This window comes from Canis lupus, chromosome 5 (assembly GCF_003254725.2).
Source record: "Canis lupus dingo isolate Sandy chromosome 5, ASM325472v2, whole genome shotgun sequence".
NCBI classification, from domain to species: domain Eukaryota; kingdom Metazoa; phylum Chordata; class Mammalia; order Carnivora; family Canidae; genus Canis; species Canis lupus.
In genome coordinates, this window is record NC_064247.1 from 57,807,668 (window position 1) to 57,832,790 (window position 25,123).

General features: G+C 49.7%; 1 long non-coding RNA gene across 1 annotated transcript; it reads right to left on the reverse strand.

Annotated features, from left to right (window-relative positions):
- Positions 1–14,586: 14,586 nt before the first annotated feature.
- LOC112646960 (uncharacterized) lies at positions 14,587–22,893 on the reverse strand. Its single transcript, XR_007410869.1, has 2 exons — positions 22,072–22,893; positions 14,587–21,528 (listed from the first exon to the last, which is right to left on the reverse strand). It is a non-coding gene; the product is annotated as an uncharacterized LOC112646960 (long non-coding RNA).
- Between the last annotated feature and the right edge of the window lie 2,230 nt (positions 22,894–25,123).

Here is a 25,123-nt window from a genome sequence, read left to right on the forward strand (position 1 = left end):
GCTGGCCAGGCCCGGGCACGTGTGCCTTTCCATCAGGCCGCACGCCATGACACCTGCCCCCAACGTCTTCAGATGGCCCTGCTTTCTTCACCTGCCTCCAGCAGCTGTGGAGGTGCGGCAGCCAGCCAGCCTTGGTTCAAAACTCAGCTCAACACTCACCAGCTTCGTGACCGTGCGAATGTCATCTAGCCTTTCTGTGACTCAGTTTCCTCATGTGAAAAATGTGGAAAATGTGAACAACCTACAAAGTGCAGGAAAGCTGCTGAGAGTCTGACAAATGGGTGACCCAGGTGGGGAGGAGAGTGGGAGCTGATTGCCAGGACATGTGGGGGGCTAGCCTCGCCTCCTGGGGTCTGGACTGCCCAGAGGAACACCAATGCGAGCCAGAGTTCACACCGTGCTGCAGCAGGGGCTTCGTGTGGCCCAAATCTCTCCCCTGTCAGTGGCCCGCATACCTGAAGCCCGCAGCAGGTTAGACACTTGGTGGTAAGCCCCCAGGACTTGGGGGCTCTGGCCTTCCAGGGGAGTCAGGGCTGGAGTAGAGGCAGGAGGGCTGAGAGAAAGCCCATAGCCTGTGACGCCAGTGGGCACCGATGGCCATGCCCCTGAGCCCAGCTTGTCCCTTTGTGCATCTGCAGCTAAACTCTGAGGCCCCCAGGGGGCATCCTTGATGGCAGCTCCAGGGCCTGGATCCCAGGTGCCCTCCGATCTTGGTGGCATGGGGGCTGGAGGGAGCAGCTGGCTTCAGGGCTCTGGACTCCATGTCATGTGCACGCGTGTCGTGTGCATTGCTGCATGGACACCTTGGCGGCTGCCCCTCGCTGTTGTGTGGCTTCCCAAAGTGTGCATCCCCCACCCCATCCGCCCACCTCCCCAGGCCCACACACGACACTCCCCATGGCCAGATTCCTTGCCTGATGCCCGAACTGTGGACACATCGCCTTCGAAGATGAGGCTCCTGTCCCCATGCACTCACCCGCACTCGGTGTTCTTTCACATTTCTGCAAATGTGGGGGGTGCAAGTGGAAAGTCTTTTCCTTTTCCTTGGCATGTCTCGGACTCCTATGGAGTCACACTCTGGGGCTTCAGCCAGTGTCTCGGCCCCTTCTCCTGGGGGTCTGGTGGACGAGGTCCCCTAACCGGACCACGTCTCCAGTCAGCTGCTTCTGGGTCTGGCACACACTTTCTCTGCCTTGTAACTCTCCTGGTGTCCCTCATCCAACAGCCACTCTTATCTGTTCTATATATTTTTATGCCTGCTCATATTTTTAATTTGGATGCAGCCAAATCCCTTTGATCCCCAGCTACAGGGTAAGGATGTTAGGTCTAATTAGAGAAGTATTGGCTGACCCAAGTGACAGATACCTGTGCATTTTCTTTTGTGAGTGAAGCTCTCTTGCACCTGGGCCTTTCCCCCGCCTCATGCACACCTATGTGAAGAACTGACTTCTTTCCCTGCCTAGTGGGTCAGTTTTCCAAGCAGGTCCACAGAACTTCCCATCTTCTCTGCAGAGGGAAACCTGGTAGGAGCTGGGCCTCCAAGCAGGTCCCCACGGCCCCTCCGTGGTCCCTCTGCCACCATCGGGTCCCTCTGCCCTCCTCCCACCCTTCCTCCAGCTGTTTTGTCCCCACAGAGAGTGACTTCATCCCGTAAGTCTGGTGGGTCCTGGGATGGGTCCTGGGCTCCTGGGAGATTCTGTGGTTGGCGTGAAGAGCACCACACTCCCTCCCACTTCTTGCTGATGGCAGCTGATGGCTGAGTGAGCTGGCTTCTTTGTAATCTAGAAATCTCACCCAACTCTCTTACTACTTTGTTGCTGTTGATGCTGTTTGTCTATTAGCCACTTGGGATCTCTACATAGTTGACAGGTAGATAGACGGGCATTCTTCTTTTCATCTTCATTCCCATTTTATTCCTTTTGTATTTGTATTCTTATGAGTAAAGATAGGTTCATTCTTTCCTTCCAACTGTTAGATGCTTTATTTCCTGTCTCCTTCTGATTGAGGAGACAGGACCATCCAGCTCCACTGACTGGCGAGGAGGGCGGGTGTCCTCATCGTGTCATCTGCCATGGACAGAATCCTTCTAAACCTCCCATCAAGCCAGAAACCTGCTGCTGGTGTTTTGAAGACCACCTTTGGCAAGTCAAGAAAGCTTCCTGTGCTCCTAGTCTTCAGAAAGACTGGAAACGCTAACCTTTATCTAATACTTCGTCTGTACTGTTAACTTTTCCCTTAGTCCATTAATATAATTGATCATTTTCTCTCTTTTTTAAAAGATTTTATTTATTCATAAGACACACAAAGAGAAGCAGAGACATAGGCAGAGAGAGAAGCAGGCTTCCCGCGCGGAGCCCCAATCCCAGGACCCTGGTATCATGCCCTGAGCCGAAGGCAGATGCTCAACCCTAGAGCCATCTAGGTGCCCCTATAATTGATCATTTTCTAAATTGAAACTGCCTTGCATCCCTGGGATGAACCATTTTTGATCATGCTGCATCTTTTCCAACATTTCATTATGAAAAACTTCAAGCAGATAGAAGAGTTGAATTTTACAATGAATTCCTATATACCCACCATTTAGATCACTATATTACTAATAAAATTTACTTATGTTTTACACCACTTATATTAACACTTTGCTAAACAGGCTTGATCACCTCTCTATCCACTCATCCATCCCTCTCCCTATCCGTCAGTTCATTTAATTTTAACTTGTAAAGGTAATTAATTTATTTTTATTGAGCTGTAATTGGCATGCAACATGATGAGTTTAAAGTTAGTACCACATTGAGTTGATGTATTTGCATATTGCAGTATGATTAGTTAGCATCCGCATTACCTCACTTAATTATCGTTTTCTTTTTGTGGTGACAGCAATTAGTACCTCGTCTCTTAGAGACGCTGAATTGTGTGATGCAGTGTTGTCCACAATCACTGAGATGTGCACATTTTATTTCTGATCCACATCAAGGTGAGTTGTGATTCTTAACTCACTTTCCTCTGAACGCTTCAGCAGGTTAAGTCATTCACAAGAGTTCAGTATTTCTGCCTGGTTCTTTTTGTTTGTTTGTTTCTTTTGAAATAAAATTTACATACAACAACTTTGCCAAATGCATACACCTGTGTGACCCAGACCCCACTGGAGATGCAGAACAGTCACCCTAGAACACTTCCTTATGCTCCCCCCGTGCTCCCTCATGCGCCACCCAGGGGTAAGCTCTGGTCTTTTCCCACCATAAATTAGTTTTGCCGGTTTTAGAACTTCACATAAACCAAATGACATGGTATGGTGTCTGGCTTCTTTCAAAAAGGGGCACCAGGGTGGCTCAGTCAGTTAAGTATCTGATCTTAGTTTCATCTCAGGTCATGATCTCAGGGTCATGGGGTCATGGGATCTAGCCCTGCACTGGGCTCTGTGCTGCATGTGGAGTCTGCTCGAGATTCCTGCCCCTCTCTGCCCTTCCCTGCACACACACTCTCTCTGAAATAAATAAATACATCTTTTTAAAAAAACAAACAGACATAGGATTTTGAGACTCGCCATGTCTCTGAGTGGACTGGTGGCTTATCTGTTGGTAGTCCATCCTCCAACTACATGCCAGCTTGATGATTGATCCTCCTGGTCATGGACTCATGGGATGTGTCCATTTCTTGGATACTATGAATAAAATTGCTATGAACATTCTGTACAAGTCGTTTTGTAGACATATGTTGCATTTCTCTTGGGTAAATGTCTTTTGTGGGGGCTGCTGCGTTGTGGGTTGGGTGTGTGTTTAGATTTATAAGCAACTACAAGATCTTCTCCCCAAATGCCCCATCAATGTTCCATGAGAGCCCTGGCACCTCCACATTTTTGTCAACATTTGGAGTTATCTGTCTTCAACTTTAGCCATCTTGGTGAGTGTGTATTTTAAAACCGTGGGATCCACTTAGCTAATACTTCATTCAAGATTTCCCTACCTGTGTGTATAAGGAAAATTGATCTTGTGTTGCCTTTACCCAGATTTGGAACAAATGGTCCCTAGTCTCTTAAAATGGAACATGTTCTTTTACCTCTATTACTGTTTTCTGGAAAAGTTTATGTAAGATAAGTATTATCTGTCATGGAAAAGAGGCTGCAAACTGTTTTGGCATAAGGCTCTTTTTAATGAGAAAGGTGAAAACTTTGATTCCCATTTTAAGTCTATTTAGTTTTTTTATTTCTTTTTGGGCCAGGCTTGGCACTTTGTATTTTCCCAGAAATGTGCTCATTTTCTCTCAAAGTCTTCCTTAAATATCCTTATCTCAATCTCAGCTGGGCATAAAGAGAGACCTGGGAACCCACGGGGGCCAGGAGACCAGAGGGAACTGCTCCCTGAGGTCAGAGCGGTGCAGCAACCATGGGAGGCTTCCAAGAAAAGGTGAGTCCTGGGGTGGACTCTGAGCTCCAGGACCCCACCACCCTCCAGACGTCCCTCCCTCTTCCCAACCTTGGAAGAGCTGATGTGATATATGAAGGGAGAGCAATTTTCCCTGGAGGGGGAGCCAGAAAGTTGCCTGCACTTAGAAGCTTTAAAGTCTGCAGGAATTTCTGGAGGCTCCTCAGGGTCCTCACCTGGGGAATGGGTGTGGTGATACCTGCCTCAGGTGTGTGCAGGGGATAGGATGAGGATTATGACACCTGCCCCAGGAGTGTTCAAGAGACAAGGTGGATTGTGGTGTCTGCCTCAGGTGTATACCAAACCCAGGTAAATTCATTGGGGAGTAGGTGAAAGCACATCTCACAGCAGGTGTATATTCCATCCACATTTGTTTCCTGTCTTCTCAGGAAATAGAGCAGTAGTGAGGTCGTGAAGGCTTTCTTTCTTCTTTTTAAAGTACAAAAGGGTAAGTCTCTGATAACACAATTCGAAGCCATGTGATCCGGAGTTGGAAGTCACTAGAAGCTTCTCGACGCTCTTCAAAACCACACTTATGTACCACCTGCCCCAGGCAAGTGTGAAGCACTGTGTCTCTCGGAGTGTGTCATCCATGTATAACTCCTCCTTCTGCACGATGGGCCCCAGATCACTGTTCAAAGAGTTTCCAGGCTATGTGCAGGGAGGGAAACCTAAACTGAAGTTCTTGGCGAGTTGAAATGAATTCAGTCTCCTAGACATTTCCAGTTGGTGAAACTCAAATGGAATCTGTGATAAGTTGATAGTATTGTATCAGTGTGAATCCCTTGGCTTGCATAATTGTACGAGGATTATGTAAGATGTTGGCATTAGGACAAGTTGAGCAGAGTATATTGGAACTCTGTGTCCTCCTGTGAAACTTCATAAAGAGTGAAATTATAAAACAAATCATTGTTTTAATTACCAGGCATGAAAATAAAAAACAGGAATATATGTCTCATGACCAAGAGATGGACCAATAATTTGAAATAGACTCAGAGGTGCCTGGGTGGCTCAGTCAGTTAAGCATCCAACTCTTGGTTTCAGCTCAGGTCATGATCTCAGGGTCTTAAGATTGAGCCCTGCATTGGGATCCACACTCAATGCAGAGTCCACTTGAGATTCTCTCTCTTCTTCTGCCCCTCCCCCCCGATCTCTCTCTCTCAAATAAATAAATAAATAAATATTTTTTAAAAAAGAAATAGACCCAGAAATGAAATAATAGAAATATAATAAATGAACATTAAAATAATTCTTACAAGCCAAATCTATGTTATCAAAACGGTAGAAGAAAACATAAATAGGATGGAGGAACAGAAGAGAAAAGACTCAAAATGAACTAGAGATGAAAAAATGCATCATCTGAGATGGGAAAACACACAGAATGGGATCCGCAGTGGATTAGATACTGAAGAACAATTTTTTAAAAAATCAGTGGGATCTTTTATGAGAGCAATATACGTTTTCCAAAATGATATGTGCAAAGAAAAATGAATGAAAAAAAACAAACAGAGCAACAGGGATCAGTGGGATAACAGGAAGCAATCTAATAGACATATCATTGGGATCTCTGATGGGGGGAAGAGATGGAGGACAGAGAAGTATCTGAAGAAATGGTTGCTGAAAATATTCAAAATTCCATTCAAAAAGTGCTATAAACTCAAATATCTAGTATCTCAATGAACTCCAAACAGAAAAAAAGCAAGAAGAAATTCATACCAAAATATATCATAATCAAATTGCTAAGGTGATAAAGGGAAAATCTGACAAGTAGCCAGAAAATAAAAAACATATTATACACAGACGAAATAAGTTTCTCATCAGAAACTATGCACATCAGAAGACAATGGACAGGCTTCTTTAAGGTACTAAGGGAAGAAAACTGTCAGCCTAGAATTCTATACTCAGCAAAAATATGTTTCAAATGAAGGCAAAATAAATAATATTTTAGCCAAAATGAAAGTTGAGAGAATTTATAGTCAGCAGACCAACATTACAATAAACATTGAATAACATTTTTTACACAGAAGAAAAATTATATCAGATGGAAATGTGGACTTATACAGAGAAATGAAGAATCCTGGAAGTGACAAATATGTGGGTAAATATAACAACATTTAAATTAATTTTTAAATTTAAAATAGAATGAACTTCTCAAAGGAAAATAACAATATATTAAAAGGTTAATAAAGTGAAGAAACAAAATGTATGAGCAGAGCACAGGACAGAAGAAGAGAAATGGAAGCATACTATTGTAAAGTTCTGCACTATATATAAAGGGGAATAACATTATTTGGAGGCACTTTGATGAGTTAAAAATGTATATTGTAAACTAGAAGAATCACTAAAGTGGAAAGATAAAGCTAATAAACCCAAAATGGAGGTAAAATGGATATTTGATAACATTCATTTAGTTCAAGAGGACAGAAAAACAAGAACAACAAAGAAATGAGACAAATAGGAAAAGTTAAGATGCCATATTTAACCCCAGTCATTTATATAATCACATTAAATGTAAATGGCCTAAACTTCCAATTTATTTTATTATTATTATTATTATTATTATTATTTATTCATGAGAGAGGCAGTAACATAAGCAGAGGGAGAAGCAGGTTCCTTGCGGGGGGAGCCTGATGCAGGACTTTATCCCAGGACCCTGAGATCACACCCTGAGCCAGAGGCAGATGTTCAATCACTGAGCCACCCAGATGTCCCTAAACTTCCAATTTAAAAGCCAAAATTTTCAGATTGAATTAAAAAATAATACAGAAGAATCAATAAAACCAAAACCTGTTCCTAAACAGGTTTATTGATAAACCTCAAGCCAGATTGATCAGAAAGAACAGAAGACACACATTATCAAAGTAAGAAATGAAAGGGTCACTATCAAGCCTATATACAGTAAAAGGGCAATAAGGGAATGTTATGAACAACTGTATGCTTTTACATTTGAAAACTAAGATGAAAAAAAAAAAAAGAAAACTAAGATGAAGGAAATAAATTTCTTGTAAACCACAAACTACCAGGGTTTACTCAGGGAAGAAATAGGTACAGATAACATATTTGTCTGTGTGTAAAATTCAAAGGAAACTACAAAAAAAAGCTATAAGTACTCATAAGTGAATTCATCAAGAGCACAAAAGGTCAAATGTACAAAAGGTCAATGTACAAATATTCATTGGATTTTACATGCTGGCAATGAACAATTGAAAACTGAAATTAAAAAATTTACAATGGAATAAAAATTATGATATACTTAGCAATCAATTTAACCAAAATTGTATAAGGCTCGTAAACTGAAAACAACCAAATATTGCTGGAACAAATTAGAGATCTAAATAAATGAGGGAGGGGCACCTGGGTGGCTCAGTCACCTAAGCATCAAAATCTTGGTTTCAGCTAAGGTCATGATCTCAGGGTCATGAGATTGAGTCCCACGTCAGGCTCTTTGCTCAGTTGGGAGTCTGCTTGAGATTCTCTCTCTCCCTATGCTACTCCCCCCATCTCTCTCTCTCTCTCTCTCTCTCACTCTCTCTCAAATAAATAAATAAATAAATAAATAAATAAATAAATAAATGGGAGAGATATATCATGTTCATGGAAGTTTCAGTATTGTTAGAATGACAATTTTCCTGAAGTTGATCTATAGATTCAATACAATAACAGCAACAAAAAATCCCAGAATGCTTTCTTATAGAAATTGACAAACTAGTCTTAGTATTTATGTGAAAGTATAAAGGCGCTAAAATAGCCTAACCAACTTTGAAAACGAAGAAAATGGTTGGAAGGCATACTGTATCTTAAAGTTTATCATAAAGCGAAAGTAATCAAGACAGTGTGGTCTTGGTGAAATAATAAAAACATAGATCACCAGAACCGAGAGTCCACAAATAGACCAACACATATTTGGTCAATTAATTTTTGACAAGGTTGCCAAGGCAATTCAAGGGGGGAAATCATCGACTTTTCAATAAATCATGCAGGAAAAATTGGACACTCACATGCAAAAAAATAAACTTCAACATTTACTTCACACCACACAAACAAACTCAAAATCGATCCTAGATCTAGATATAAGAACTAAACCCATAAAACTTTAAGAGGAAAGATGGTAGAGAACCTTGGGTTAGGCAAAACAGGACAGAAACAAAAACACTAAATATAAATAAACTGAAAAAAAAAAGCACATGGCTAAAATTTTAAAGTTTCCTTTTCAAAAGACACTATTGAGAAAATGAAAGGGAAAACCAAAGACTGAGAGGACATATCTACAAATCTTAGATCTGGGGAGGAGACATTGGATGAGAACATGTCTGGGGAACAGTAGGGAAACGCTTCTGCCTAAGGCACCCATGCTCCCTGCACTCAGTGGCTGCGCTGGCACCAAAGCCAGGGGTCCCGACCCAGTGTGGTGGAGTGCTTTGACGTCATACCGAGCAGAATTGAATCTTCTAGTGGATTTGCATGTTCCAAGCAGCCAAGCCTCTCCTTAGGCATGCTCACTAGCCAGAGGGTCCTACCTGAGCTAAGGCTGCCCTCTCTCTGGGCTACATTCATCACAGTTGGCAAGGGCCCTAACCATCGCTGAGACAAAGAGGGCAGGTGGACCAGGGTCCCCTTCTTCCACCCAGCCAAGTTGTGTGGTCATCAGCTTGTCTGTCGGCATGTGGACCTCCATCATGCTGGACACTTGTCCCCCTGGCTGGACATTAGGAAATGGCACTCATCCTTTGCGTCTCTGGGAGGGGCATCACTGCCCTTGCTGGCCAAGGCTGGGGTGAGGGGCAGCTGGACAAACGCTTGAGGCGCTTTTGGAAGAAATCCACCTTCAAGGCAAGAGGGTAAATGATCATGATGTGGTTATTCTGGCAGAATTTAGAGAGAAAAAAATAATGTCGCCTTTATAAGGGAGTCAGCTGACTATTTTACAATTTTTCCCCAAATCGACCAAGCCATTTTCACAACATAAAACAAGCAAAAAAATGTAATTATTTCAAGGTGTCCCTTTCTGTACATCCTCCCTCTGCTCCAACCTTTACATGGCCACATGTTTCACACAACTGAGGACATTGCCAGACCCCAGCTCTTTCCAGCCCCAAGCTGGCCTGTTTTCTCTTGGGTGGGTCACTGAAGCTGACCCAACAGGGTCTAGCTGAGACTCTGAGCTCACCCTGCAGCAGGAGGAGTGATAACCTGTGCCAGGGTCCCTCCTGAAGGAGAACCCATAGATTATCATTCCAGTCGGATATAAACCGGGACCCTGGTGTGGGCTGGAGCTGTCCTTGGCTAAAGATTTGCTGAGCATAGCACAGCCTCCTTCAGGGTCTTTGACCCTATATAGAGGACTCTGTGACCCATCAAGTTCCCCTGTGGGGCAGCTCTGGGCTCTACATAAATGAGGTACCGCAAGAACAGCTGCCCTGAGCTCCAGGGTTTTTATTGGTTTGCCTTAAAGATTTTATTTCCAGAAAAAACCAAAAGCAATTAATCCAAATTACAGAGTAGTCATTTGCAATAATATTTGCTTTAAATATATGTATTTTTTAAAACCCCTAAGCTGTGAGCCTCCAGTGAGTTCGAGGTGAAGGACACCTTGAAATAATTACATTTTTTTGCTTGTTTTATGTTGTGAAAATGGCTTGGTCGATTTGGGGAAAAATTGTAAAATAGTCAGCTGACTCCCTTATAAAGGCGACATTATTTTTTTCTCTCTAAATTCTGCCAGAATAACCACATCATGATCATTTACCCTCTTGCCTTGAAGGTGGATTTCTTCCAAAAGCGCCTCAAGCGTTTGTCCAGCTGCCCCTCACCCCAGCCTTGGCCAGCAAGGGCAGTGATGCCCCTCCCAGAGACGCAAAGGATGAGTGCCATTTCCTAATGTCCAGCCAGGGGGACAAGTGTCCAGCATGATGGAGGTCCACATGCCGACAGACAAGCTGATGACCACACAACTTGGCTGGGTGGAAGAAGGGGACCCTGGTCCACCTGCCCTCTTTGTCTCAGCGATGGTTAGGGCCCTTGCCAACTGTGATGAATGTAGCCCAGAGAGAGGGCAGCCTTAGCTCAGGTAGGACCCTCTGGCTAGTGAGCATGCCTAAGGAGAGGCTTGGCTGCTTGGAACATGCAAATCCACTAGAAGATTCAATTCTGCTCGGTATGACGTCAAAGCACTCCACCACACTGGGTCGGGACCCCTGGCTTTGGTGCCAGCGCAGCCACTGAGTGCAGGGAGCATGGGTGCCTTAGGCAGAAGCGTTTCCCTACTGTTCCCCAGACATGTTCTCATCCAATGTCTCCTCCCCAGATCTAAGATTTGTAGATATGTCCTCTCAGTCTTTGGCTTTCCCTTTCATTTTCTCAATAGTGTCTTTTGAAAAGGAAACTTTAAAATTTTAGCCATGTGCTTTTTTTTTCAGTTTATTTATATTTAGTGTTTTTGTTTCTGTCCTGTTTTGCCTAACCTAAGGTCACCAAAACTTTCTACCATCTTTTCTCTTAAATTTTTATAGATGGATGAAACCTGTGCTCCAGAGCACCTCCTCTGAGCCTTCCTACTGACCTTGAAACATCCTGGATTTGAGGTTTTTCCTGACACAGGAGTCTGGTAAGACCCTATCCCAGGGAGGGGTCTGAGCATGGTCAGGTGGGAGGCAGATTTTTAGGAATTTTTAGGAATGAGTTGGAGGGGCATATGCAGTGCTGCAGGAGGCACAAGAAAGAGATGGAGCAGGGCCCATGCAGAGGTCTCTGGACACCTTGAGAGTAATTTCAGCAGAAGGAGGGGTAAAGAGCAGACTATCTGGCAGGGGCAGGGTATTGATGTCACATGACTACCATTCACCTGGTATGAAGGTATCATTTTATTTGCTCTGAGCAGCAGCCCTGAGAAGTGGGCATCATCTTATCATCTTTCCTTTCCTGGGTCCTGAGCCCAGGGTCTCACAGTTAAGAAGGACAGACAGGGGTACTGGGTTTCCTACAGGTGCACATGAACAGAAATAAGGAGGAGCATATCCTGGGGCCTGGAGGGCTCCACCTTGGGACCAACAATAGATCCTGACTGCTTGTCAATGTGAAACTCATAGTGCAAGCAGCTAGAGGGGGAGAACAGAGCTCTGGGGTCCTGGGGCAATTCTGTGGCCAATGTGTGCCATGATGTTGAACAAATTCTACCCCTTCCTCTCTGCTAGGCCTCAGTTTCCCAGTTCATTTCCAGTTTCATCATGAAACTCAATTTCTTTGGTTCATTGGGCATGGGGTTCATCTATCCACCTGGCCATCCAACCCCTGTGTATTTATCCTTCCATCCACCCATCCATCCAACCTTCCTCCCTTCCATCCATTCTTCCATCCATCCATCCATCTATCCAAAACCATTGTTCATCTCCCATGTACCACACTCTACTAGACCCTGGAGAATAAGAAGAAATAAAACAGGCAAGAAGTTGACTCCCTTGGCCCTGTGGACTGCATGGGAGGATAGACTATGATTTTAGGACCAGCAAGGAAGCTTTTGCAGTAAGGGAGCAGAGAGAGATGGATGTGGCCTGAAAGAGGTCAATGGCAAACAGCCCAGAAAGCAGCCAGTGCCTGGGAGTAGAAAACAGCTGCCCTCATTGGTGTGGAGTCAGTCAATCTATGTCCTGGGTCAGGCTGGGACCCCCCCCCCCCACCAGACCACCCCTCGCATTGTGGCCATGGCCCTCTCCTGGATAGCTACTTCTGAGCAGACTCCAAAGTCCTCAAATACCCATGAGCAGGAGACATGGGGGCAGTCCACCCCAGGCTGTGCCTGCAGAGAAGGGTCAGGATGACCTTACCTTATTTTTTTTTAAGATTTTTATTTATTTATTCATAGAGACAGAGAGAGAAAGGCAGAGACACAGGCAGAGGGAGAAGCAGGCTCTATGCAGGGAGCCTGATGTGGGACTCGATCCAGGGTCTCCAGGATCATGCCCGGGGCTGCAGGCAGTGCTAAACCGCTGTGCCACCGGGGCTGCCCCAGGATGACCTTACCTTATCCTTATCCCTGCCACAGGGAGGGGAGATGTGTAGAAAACTCATCTAGCCGTCAGGCCCCTGGACCCCAGAGGAGGCTCAATGTGAGGCAGGGTTCCAGGTACTTCCTCCAGGTACTTCTCTATACAGATCCATCCTAACCACAGAGCCTTATACCCCTGCTCTGTGTCAGTAGAGGGTGGCTGTCAGCCTATGATCTCCTCCTGTGGGAACCCAGCTGTGCCTTGGCATGTAACAGAAGTCCACATGGGTCCTGGGGGACATGGAATGAGAGGCAATCCCATAGGGTTGGAGGGCTTCCTGGAGGAGATGACCTTGCAACTCTGGTAAACTCCCTGTCTGCAGTGCTCGAAGGGCTGCATCCTCCATGTCTGTGTGCAGGGTGGGTTCTACTGGTGGAATGGAAAAGCTGAACCACTGGTTGGGTTTGTGCAGAGGCCCCCGATGGTGGCTAAGTGATGCCTTTGAAGCCTGGGCTGCTTCTACAGTAAGGGCCTCCCTGTTGGTGCTCTCCTGCCTGAGTTTACAAACCCCTCTTTATCCCAGAGAGCATGCGGTCCTGTGGGTTTGTGTCTGTAATGCCTGCACCACCAATCTCAGGCAGTTATGTCTCCCTGAGGAGCAGAGCAAAAACTCTTGGAGCTCCTCTTATCACTTCTAAACAGTGCGATTCTTATGCCAGGAGGGAGCATTGTTCAAGGAGGTATTCTTTCCAGGGAAGGCTGGGTTCACTCCCCAGAGCCTACCTGAGTCTGAGGAGCTGGCCTGAGGTTAAGAGTGGGGGCTGGTGCTGGGTTCCTGTTGCCCGGGGGTCTCCCTGGGAGGAAATGTCAGGAACCCTGGAACCCTGGCTCTGGCTAGCCTGGCCATCTTTGGGGAACCACACCTGATTCTAAGGGTGTGGGAGGAGGCTAGTCTCTGCCTTCAAGCACTTGGATGGCATTCTGCTCCAGCCCCTGTGTCCTCCTGGGGTCCAGGACTAGGGAAAGTCAAGGACCTGGGAACAACTGGGGCCCCAGCAACCCTCAGGGTTCAGCCTCAGGTAAAAAGTGAGTAAGATCTCAAATAAAAAGCAAATTGTCTGCATTGTGATGAGTGGGGTCTTCTGAGGAGGCACCCATGCCACACCCATGGGGGCGGGGGGAATTAGATCAGACTCATGTGGCCTCGGGGAGGTCAGTGTCAGGAGGGAGAGGGCAGAAATATGAGAGGGAGAACCTGTCCCCCCAGAGAGGTCCTCCAAGGAGGCCCCCTGCTGAAGAAGTCCACAGCTTTCTATGCAGGGAAGCCTGGGGCAGAGGAGCAAAAGCAATCCCATTCCAACAAGGGATGAGAAAACACCACTGAGAACAACCTGGCGAGGTGGAAGCAATCAGGCATCCAGTGTGATTGGATGGATGAATGATGTGGGATAGTAGTCAGCTTTAGGAAGGAATGAAGCTGGGCACATGCTACCCTGGGGATGGACCCTCCCAAGGACATTGTGCTGAGAGATATCAGCCACACACAGGACAAGTTCCATGTCCTCACGCTCCTTGGAGATCCCCAGAGAAGGAAGGTGGGAAGGTGGGCACCAGGAGCTTGGGAGGCAGCTGGGAATTCAAGGTTTCATGGGGACAGAGTTATGATTTAGAGAAACAAAAAGGGTTTGTGGATGGGTGATGGTGGCTGCACAGCAGTGTGAATGTGCTTAATGTCCCAAACTGGACACCTGAAAATGGTTAAGATGGTCAATTCTACGTGTATTGTACCACAATTATGAATGAAACTAACAAAAAGCCTAGCCTGGCAGGGGTTTGGCTCCGTGCTCTGCACCCCACTCCAGTCCTCCTCAGGCATCAGGACCTTTGGGCACAGCAGCCCAGAGGCAGGCAAGTTTCTCACATCTGCAGTGGGGAGACTAGGGCCCAAGCAGGTGTGACTAGCCCCCGTGCACAGGGAGGCTGTGATGCACCCAGGCCATAGTGATGCTCACCCCAGAGCTGGCGTTCCTACATACCCTGTCACCTCAGGCTTGAAGCCTGGGGCCAGATGCCCCACCCCCATCAGAACAACTTGGGAAACTGAGTCCTAAGTTCATAGCATGTCCCCAGTCATCCATAGAGAAAAGAGTCGTCCTGAGAGAAAAGAGGCTTAAATTCAGAAATTAAATTGATATTTGGAAAATAAGGTTTTATTTAATGCCCGTCTCACATGTGGGGTGAGGGGAGCATTACCAACAGTGAGATCAAGAGAAGTTTCTGGGAGGTAATGACATCTAAGCCAGCTCTTGAAGGACAGGAAACATTTTGTTCTTAATTTTAAACATTGTAACAATTACATAATTAACATATAGTCACTGGAGAAAAACTGAAATTTACCTAAGTATAATAAAGAAAAAAGTTATAGTACCCTGAAATCTCATTGCTCAGTATAGATCACTGTTAATATTTAAATTCATATTCCTAAAGGTACCTCCCCATCCCATGTTTCAGGGACACATCAGTATGGGCAACACACACACATCTACATCATGTCATTGTCTACATGGCAGTCCACGCCACATCTGGACCAACAGATGTGGCTGGAATGTTCCATAGTGATGGGATCTCCAGGGAATTTGCTGGTCAGGACCCAGAAAACCTCACTCTGAGCCTCTGGACCCCACACAGCAAATGGACACAGCCTTTCTAAAATAGCCACACAGAAACTAAGAGAGGGAGTGGGAATGACACAGAAGCCCTGAAAGGTGCCGGGTGCAGATGGTGGATTAAACACAACACATATGCTCCTTCTGCAAAGCCCACTCCAACCACAGAAAAGAGATTTTAAGAGACATTTACCCATGAGGGTGGAGAGGACAGGCAAGGGCAGATCAGCCACAGATTTTTGAAAGCCCACTCGCAGATGGACCCACGGTGACTGGCTCACAGACCAGAGTGACAGCTCTGAACAGAGAGTGTGGAAGGTAGGATTTTACTGTATTTAATACAAGAGCATCCCAAACTCAGGACTGGCCATGAAAGCAAGCCTGAGACGAGGGATGCAATGGCTGCCATCAGGAAGACAGCATGAAATGAGGTCATGAGGAGACAGATGCCTAGATGCTCCCTGCCCCCTTCTCAGGTCCGCAAAAGTCTAAAGGCCTATTCCCCAGAGTGCAGGCAGCCATGACCTGATACTGACTGCAGGGATCTCAACTTGGCCCCCAGAGTGCCAGCAATTGGACCCGCCTCACTCCCCGGAGGAATGCCTGGGCCTCAGAGTGGTCCCTAAGGATGCCGATGCCCAGCGCTTCCAGAATCACCCTCCTGTGGGTGTCAAAGGCAGCAAGCTCTCCCTTACCTCAGATCTTCCAACCAACTCTATCCTCCCCACTTCAGATCATGAACAGGTGACCAAGGATCCACAGGAGACTAAAAGGAATAGAGCGAAGCCATCTGGAGCATACACAGAGCACGTGAACAGAAGGAAACGTCATAGTAACCATCAGCTTCCAAAAACAAAGAGCAGAGCAAATAGGGGGCAGGAAATATGTAACAAAATATTTCCAGAAAACTTCCCAGAACCGAAAGACATAAGCTCCCAGATTGAAAGAACCCACAGTGGAGGAAACCAGACACACACCAGAGCGCAGCACTGGACACAGCAGAATGCTTGGGACACAGAGGATTCTGTAGGATTCCCAAGACGAAAACGCAGGTAGCACACAAGCCACAAGGGAATGGGTTCTCCTCACTTTTCATTGGCTACTCTGGAAGCAAGAAGACAAGGGGCGATGTTCTTATGGTTCTGGATGAAAAGCATCTATAGTCTAGAATTCCACACCCAGCCAAACTATCACTCCGGGGCGGGGGTGGGGGGTGGGGGAGGAATAAATGCACTTTCAGACATGCATGCTCCTAAAAAATATATCTCCTGGTTTATGAGAAGTTCCTAGAGGATGTGCTCCACAGACAGGAGAGTAAGCCAAGATAACGTGGGCACGGGGGAGTGAATGAGCCAGGGGAAGCCCACATGGGGTGGCAGCTTCGGCTCCTGGAGTGATGACCATGGCTGGGATGAGAAGGACAGGAGGGATGCAGAGGACAGCCGGTCCCCATCGGAGCAGCGTCAGATGTGAGGACAGCCACTGCCAATGTCCCTGCAGTGACTGACCCTAGCTTGTCTTGACCACGTGTGGATGAAGTCTCTGTCTCCCCTGCTGCCTGTGTGAATTTTCTCGTGGCTGCTGTGACAAATTGCCACAAACTCAGTGGCCGAACTCAGCACACTTTACCATTTTGCAGTTCTGCAGATGGAAAATCTGGGCAAAAATCGAAAGATTTGCAGGGCTGGCTTCCTGTGTGGAGGGTCTAGCACACATTTGTTGTCTTTTCTGGCTTCAGAAAGCCACCTGCATTCCTTGGCTTGGGACTCTCATCCAATTCAAAGCCAGTTGACTCTTTTTGCCTCCCTGTACCACATGTCATGTCCCTTGTGACTCTATCGAGCCCACCAGGATCATACCGGATGAACTCCCTACCTCAAGGTTGGCTCATTGACTGTCTTAACTCCATCTTCAGGCTTCATCTGCACCACCTCACCCCCACCCCCCTGCACTGATTTCCTGCCCCCCTTCCCTCCCTCCTTCTGCTCCAGCCACCTGGCCACTTGTGCCTCAGGGCCTCAGCACTGGATGTTCCCTATGCCCAAATGCTGTTCCCTAGACACGCCCAGTGTTCTTGTCTTAGTTTGCCACGTCTCTGCTCAAATGTCACCACCACCCCAGAGATGTCTTTCTTGGCCATGCTCCTCACCTCGTCTCCCTCCTAAATTATCCCCAGCAGCATGCAGAGACTTTGCACCTGCCCTGCAGAGTCCTCAAGTATCCTGCTCACTGCTGCCTCCCCTGTGAGAACATGAGCTCCGTGGGGAGGATGCCTGTGTCTGTTTTGGCCACGGCTTCTTCCCTGGGGCTCTGGCCATGCTGGCACATGCTAGGTGTGCAGGGAATGTATGCTGCTTGAACTAATAAAAGGTCCAGGCTGTAACTGGTCAGCCCAAATTCACCCTGGCTTCCAACTGAGGGTCTTCTGTTAAAATCCAGGGGCTGGAGAGCTAGACTCTGATCTGGCTCATCCCTTGAAACCTTCACCTGCCCAAGCCACCACCACCTTTCCTTCCACAGCTAGGCAGACAACCAGCAACCTGCTTGCTCTTTCTCAGATCTGGACACTTCATATAAATAGAGTCGTACAACACATGGCCTTTTGTGACTGGGTTCTCTCACTAAGCACCACGTTTGCAGATGTCTCAGTGTCCCATTCTTTCCAGTGGTCAAATGACAATCCACAGGTGTGAATGGACCACATCTCACCTACCCTTTGCCATGATTTTAATGCTCCTGACTCATTTCAGCCTGATTAAACTCTGCAGCCAGACTCACGTTTCCAGGGATCTGTATTAGGTGGTGAAGCTTAAACCGAGTCAAGGAGATGGTTAACACAAAAAGCCGGGTAACACTTACCCCTGGGCTGGTGGGAAGGGGATGCAATTGTGGGGTGGGGGTGATGCACAGATAGGAATATGGTCATGTATTTGGACTTCCCCAAGGTGCTGGGCCAGCACTCACGTGATCCCTTTCACGCTGCACACAGACATCTTGTACACTCCTCTCCCTATATGCTCAGTTCCAAATCCAATAAGGATTTAAAGTTGAGCACGAAGCTTTTAAACAAATATGCTCAGGGGTGATCTTTTAATGCCAGGTGTATTGAGATACAATTCACATATCACAACATTGACCATTTTAAAGTGAACGTCTCAGTAGTATTTATACATCCACAGTGTTGTACAACCATCTCAACCAGCTGGTTCCAGAGCATCTTCATCACATGTAGAAGGAGCCCCATATCTATTATGAGCAGTCACCCCCCAACACACACTTACTCCTGCCCCAGCGTCTGGCAACCACTCATCCAACTTCTCTCCCTATGGATTTGCCCATCCTGGATATTTCATATAAATGGACTCATATAGCACGTGGCCTTTCATGACCAGCTCCTGTCACTGAGAATGATGTTGAGTTCATTCAAGTTGCAGCGTGTGGCAGGACTTTGTTCCTTTTTATGACCATAGATTCCTCCATGGTAAGGGTAAACCATATCTCATTCCCCCATTAATGGTGTTTTTTTTCTGTTCCTCATTCATTTCAAAGTGATTCCTCTGTAGCCAGCGTCACTGGAGACTCTGGAGAAGCCAAAGGACCTTCAGCTCCTGCTGGGGTCTGCAGAAATTCCCCGGGAAGCTTGAACAGTCTTCCAGCCTCCGAACTTACTGTTCAGAAGCAAAGCTTTACAGCGATTCATGGGGTTGAAATGGTAAGAACCTGGGCGAATGTAGGCAGGCCTTGCTGGAGTCCTGGGCTGAGCAGAGAGACAGGAGTGTTGAGGCCGAGGCCAGCACTGCCTCCCTTGTTTTGCAGAAAGCGCGGGCGCGCACACACACAAGGAAATCGGTAGAGGCTGATCTGATCGGGAAGGCAGCCTTCAATGAATGACATCATTCGGAGAACATAAATCTTGGTTTGTATGATTTATTTATGTTAAGAAATCCACATACGATGCTGAGTTCTCAATGGCTTTGTTTAAGCGATGGTTTTTCCTTTTTAGTGAAAGTTGGAAGATGGTAAACAGCTCCAGCTGTAAAAATTAAAGGCGGAGGTGAAGCCAAGGTGATTATTACACAAAAATGCTGAGTGGGGAGGGTATTTGGCCCTTCCATCCTCTAAAATGGAAATTACTCTCTGCCACAATGTGCCACGAACAATTACCTGCTGTTTATTAATTAACCCCTTTTAACAGCACCACATTTCTGCTAGAAACCGTTATTTCTCTAATGTGAAAACTGGCTTACTCGTGTTTATTAGAACAACTATGTCCCATGTGGTCCAGGCTCAACACACACTTAACTGACACATATTTTTTTATGATTGGAAATGCCTTGGTAGAAGCCTCGACACTGAGCATCACTTGCTTGGCATGTTAGCCTTGAACTGAGCCTGTGAAGCCACCGGCTGAGGAGGGGGCATGGTGGAGCCTGTCCCAGTGAGGGCCAAAGAACAGTTCTGGGGTGTCTGCCCTTGAAGGTATGTGTTGGGAAGGAGAAGGGGACCTGGACTTCCCAGCAAGGGCTGGACTCAGAGGAAATACGTATCGCAAGTGGCTCAGTCTTTCTGGACACCCACAAACAAATATCCTGGCGGTTGTCGGGAGCAAGTGGGTGACTGCGATGCCAGCACACCCTCTGGGGCTCACACTCCTGGCACTGCCAAGAAACTCAAGAAGGCACTCCAAACACAGATCCCTCTGCAGCAGTGGCTCTGTTGTGCACACACCCTGGAGCCCATCACTTGGCTGTGCATGTCACTGGAGGAGGGCTTTGTGGTCAGACAGATGGATCTCACTCTCCTGCCTTGATGACATGTCCCTGTACCTCTAAGCACCAGTTTTCCATTTGTAAGGTGCAAACCATTATAGTTCCTACCACACGGGATCATTGTGAGGGCCACACAGTGCCGTGACACAGCAGAGGCCAGCTGTGGGGCAGAGGCCAGCATCCTGCCTGGCACGGGAGCCCAGACCACCTGTGTTCCACCACTGCAAGCCAGAGAGCCCCACAGATAGACCAAGTTTCTCTTTCTGCCATCACCCTCTGCCCCCATCATCCCGCAGAGGCCCCCTTGAGCAAGCTAGCTGCCTTTTCCAGCATGCAGCTAGGGACCTGGGTGGCTTGCTCACTGCTGTGTCCCCATCACGTGGGACTGGATCAGGCTGCTGAAGCAGGGCAGCCCTTTGCAAGTCGGGATAGGTGAAGGACAGGTCACTAAGACTCAGGTGCTCAGTGCAGGGCTGCTGCCTCCACTGTGATGTCCAGTAAGATCACCGCTCCCCCCATTGCCTCTGGTCTTCGGGGCTGAAATCAGATCTAAAGATCACTTCCTTCTCACTCAGTGCTCTTCATTCATTACTGACTCATTCTTTTATTCATGAAGGCTCCCAAACTTGGGCCAGCCCTGTGGCTTTGTAGAGGCACAAGATGCCCTGGAACTGCAGGTCTGCTGAGGGGAAATAGGCCCTGTATTTACCAGTACTACAGGACAGCCAGTTCCAGGAGCACTCCACCTTATAGAGGGGCCTCTGGCCATATGTCAGTGTATACAAGATTGCTGCAGTGTGATCCCAGAGCCTCGGCCTCCTGGAGAGGAGGAGTAGACCTGGGGGGAGGGGGGAAGCACTGATCACCAATGCTAGGAGACCAGGTGAGACTAGGGCAGGTCAAGATTGAGAGGGTGGGGCCTGGCTCTGGGAGCCCAATAAGACCTGCATGGGTGATGGATCTGAAGTCCCCAGGAGCCCTGTTCTTCCTGGTCTGACTTGCCCTCTGTGTCTAGCCAGGGAGTGAGCAGCTGCTTTCTGTGACCCCAACTCAGAGCTCCTAGACTGACCTGGGTTCTGGATGAGGAGGAGTTAGAGGGCGCAGGGATCCCTACCAATGACAGCTCCAACAACCGAGATCCCCCCCAGGAAGTGCCAGCCCTCATCTGCATGCAGTTGTCTCCACAATACCCTGCTTGTTTTCCCCCATACTACACATTATGAATTCAGGGTGCTCAGTAAGCTGGGGGCTGATAGCAGGGAAGGACCGGAAGGAGGGAGTCAGGAAGAAGTTGGGTCTGACTCCCTAAAGTTTTGTCTTCACCCTCCACCTGGACTGTCTTCTAGATCTAGGCCTGGAGGGGAACAGGGAAGGCCATGTGCCCAAACCCTTTGGAGCTCTCCACCCTGAACTCCCATCCTAATTCTGTGGCTCTCCTGGGGGTGAGGGGGTCTGTCCCATAAATGAAGAGCTGCTCACAGCCAGGACCCTGCCCTCTTCACCCTAGCACAGGCCTGGCACACAGTGGATCCTCAGTGAGGTCTCTTCACTGGCCTGGGCTGCAGTGGGTGCATGGGTCTGTGCTGGGTGCAGGTGTGTTCCTGCCATCTGGGCCTCCGGCGTTCCTTCACTGTAGCTTCATCCAGGATGCAGAAGGGAAGGAGGGCTGGGGAGCTGGACACTGCAAGCCCTGCAGGTGTTAAAGTTTAGGCATCAGGCACCAGAGCCAAGAGAGGCTGGGCCCTGCTCCATTCCTAGAGCCTGAGGGTCATGGGCGCCTGGGGCAGGGGCAGGAGGCCGGGTCCTGGGAGACAGGGAGGGTGGGGCTCCCTGATTCCGGTTATTCTGCAGGAGAGGTAAGTTTTCCCTCCCCCAGAGGCAATCCTGGTCTTCATCAGCTCCGCTCCCCTCAGTACTAGTTTAGAATGGCGGCAGGGGAGAGGGTGTCCCTCCGGGCATCCCCTTGGCCACCGCATTTCCCTTCCCCTGCCTCCCTCCCTCGGACCTGCCCAGGGTAGAGCGCAGTCGGCCGGGCCCTCCCGTTGGGTCCCTACCCCCAGCCCCGCAGTCACCCTTAGGCGGGGTGGAGTGCGGCGACCGCAAGCCCAAGGTCACGCCTTCTTGGCCCCGCCCAGACGGGCCGGGACTAGCCTGCTCAGGCGCCCGGAACCTCCCGCCGCCCCAGCGTGGGGAGGAGGAGGGAGAGGGCGAGGACTCCCTTCTGGGAGCTCACCTGGGACTAAGGCCTCTGCCGCCCGTCCTCGCCCCTGCAGCCCCGGATCCGCCCTCCACGGGGTTTGGGGAGCCCGGTGGTACGGCCCGACAGTAGGGCGGCTGGGGTGTTCAGCCTCCCTGCATCGCGGCGCGGAGGAACGTGCAGGGGTGGAGAGGAGCCGCCCAGCCGGCGGGGCTGGATCCTCACCCCCTCCACCGAGCCCTGGAGGGGACGCGGGATGCACCGCGGGACAGGCCGGGGCCCTTCCAGTCTGGGTACCGCCTCGGGGCCTCGGCCGGCAAACGGCCCCAGGGGGTGGGCTGCGCTAGTCCCGCCGGGGTTCCCAACAGTCCGTCGGGTCTCCGACCCACCCGCAGAAGCCAGCGAGAGGGGCGCGGGGAAGTGGGGCGCCACTTCACAGATGCTGCAGCCGAGGCGGGAAGCAATCCCTGCAGGGCATTTGCAGGGTTACGTCTGCGTCCTGTCGGCCCGCAGGACGCAAGGCGAAATTCGGTTTCCAAACTAAGAGGGTGGCCGGTGTGGGAGCAGGGACCAGAGCCGAGAGAGGACAGAGAGGAGGGGCTTTGCAAGCCGGCCTGTGGATCGCGGCGCAGGCCGACCCTGAGCGTCTGCGAAGTTACCAGGAGTCTGGGCCGTGTCTCGGGATCTGGGGCGTTTGGGGAGGCGGAGGGCAGACTCCCCCGCAGCGGCCCCGGGACTCGGGCGGCGGGATAGCGACCCGGCTTGCCTTTTCCGTGGCCGCCACGGCCCTGCCGGAGCTCAGCGGGAACCGGGGCAGGAGGCGGCCGCGTCCACGCGGGTAGCGTCCTTCGGAGCCACGGCACCACCTCCGCGGCGCGAAGCTCCGCGGCGCTGCTGGGCCGGGCGCTCGGGGGAACGCGGTGGCTCCCGGCGCGCAGGCGGGCGGCCCGAGCGTGAGCGCCGCGCGAAGTCCCCGCTCCGGGCGGCGCAGGACCCGCGCAGGGGTCGGCGTCGGCGCAAACCGGCTGCGGCATTCGTTGGCGGGTGTTGAGAGGTCCGGGATGGAGAGGAAGCGTGGGAACGATTCGGTTCGCTACTCCCGCAGTAGAAGCCGGAGCCCGCGCGCAGCTGCAGGAGCCCCGCTGCGGAGCCGCCGCGTAGTCCCGGCCACCGTGCGCGCAGCGGGGGAAGCAGCATTCGGGGGCTTCCTGCACTTCGTGACAGCCGGCTTGGGCCCGGGATCCTGGCTGGAGCCAACCTCCTCCCCGGGAATTCAAATGGGGAGCTCAGGCCCACAGCTTCGATCTCTTAAATTAAAAACAAAACAAACAAAAATATTCCTGATTACGCCCCCAACTGCACGTGGCAGGCCCCAGGTGCCGTCGCGCACGCATCTGCGCGCTCTGGAGAGATAGTTGCCCCACCCAGGACTCGGGGATGTAGATTAGGGACGAGAAATCTTTTGGGGCCCTCCCAAGAGGCTGTCCATCTGCAAGGAACCATGTCCTCCTGCCTGTGAAGGAAGTAGGTTTCCAAACATCTGGGGTTTGTTCGAAATCGACTACATGGTTCGCATTCCTGGGACGTCTTGGTTGAGAGTGCCCCGACGCTCTCAGGACCCGCTCCAGAGCAGGGAGTGGTCGTGGGCACCCGGAGACCTTGACTGTGAGCAGCACAGGGAACAAACAGCCTTGCCACACCACTCTGTGAACTCGCTGGGCCAGAAATCAGAGCCTGTGGGCCCCGTTGTCCTCCAAAGTTAGCTGGGTCACAGCCAGCTTCCCTGGGCTCTGCGTAGGAAGAAAGGCAAAAGGGGGCCTGGAATATTAACCCCAGAGCCTTGGGGGTGGTTGTGGTGGCCCCGGTCTGGAGCTGAGGCACCCACTCTGGAACAGTGTGGAGGCCACCCTGGGGAGGACAAATTCTCCCAGAGACAGTCCATGCCCCAACCCTTCCCCCTTTCTAGACCAAACACTCAAGCTAGCTATTGGCCCCAGGGCTGGAAGGCAGGGCATCCAGTCCGCACTGAGCCCCCTGCTGGGTGCCAGGACCACCTCCGTTTCCGTGGAGTGGGAACCAAACCAGATTGTCCCCAAGCATCCCTGGTGGTCTCTAAGCCTTCTGTTGCTCAAATCTGGGAGACATTTCCACCTAACATAGGGCAGGAGAATGTGCCTAGAGAGGGAGACCCCCATCTCAGCCTGTGATGGGGGTGGGCTGAGGACTGGTAGTCTGGACCCTTTCAGGGCAGCAGATCTCCAGGGAGAGCCCATATGTAAACTAAGGGTGGTGTGCTGTTATTCTTTTAGCTACTCACTTTTTCTGAGCAGGAACTGGAGGGTGAGCAAAGCCTGACCTGGAATCCAATTGAGGCCAGAGACTGAGTGCCTGGAAGCCTTTGGCCAAATTTCAGGGGCACAGATAGGGCTAGGGGCCAGGGAGAGGGGGCAGTGAGAATCTGTCTGGGTCAGTGCATCTGGCCTACGGGGACTTCCCATTCCCACCTGCCCGTGCACAAGCTGAAGCTGGGCTCTGCGTGGACAGGTGACGGGGCTGGTTAGGACCCTGCACCTTCCGGTACACACAGGCCACAATGCAGACCTCTCCAGAGTCCAAGCCTTTCGAGTTGGCAGGGGGTGTGAGTCCTAGCCAAGCAAAGGGACCCTCTCACCCAAGACACTAAGCTCTGGGAGTCCACAGTATCGTTGGGAGTTCAGGCAGTATCATTACTCAAGGCTTCCGGGGCGTCCTGGAGTTGGTGACCTGCTTCCTGGCTGCCTGCTATAATGCTTACTGCAGCACTGAGGGCCAGCTTGCTCATGGTCCCAAACCCAGCCCCTTCCCAAAAGAGTTTAAATGGTCTTGGGTCTCCATCAGCACCTCCCTGCTGGCCGGAAAGGCTGTGTAGGCAGAGCTCCTGTCTCAAGTGGGACTCCAGGCTGTGGCAAAGGCAGGGGGAAAGTCCTCTGTCCAGTACCCTGGACCCCAGCAACAAAGTCGGTTCCAAAACCTAATAGCCTGAAGGATGTGTCCCTGTAGCCCACACCTCACGGGCCTCTGGACTGTGGACCACTCGGCCCACAGTAGG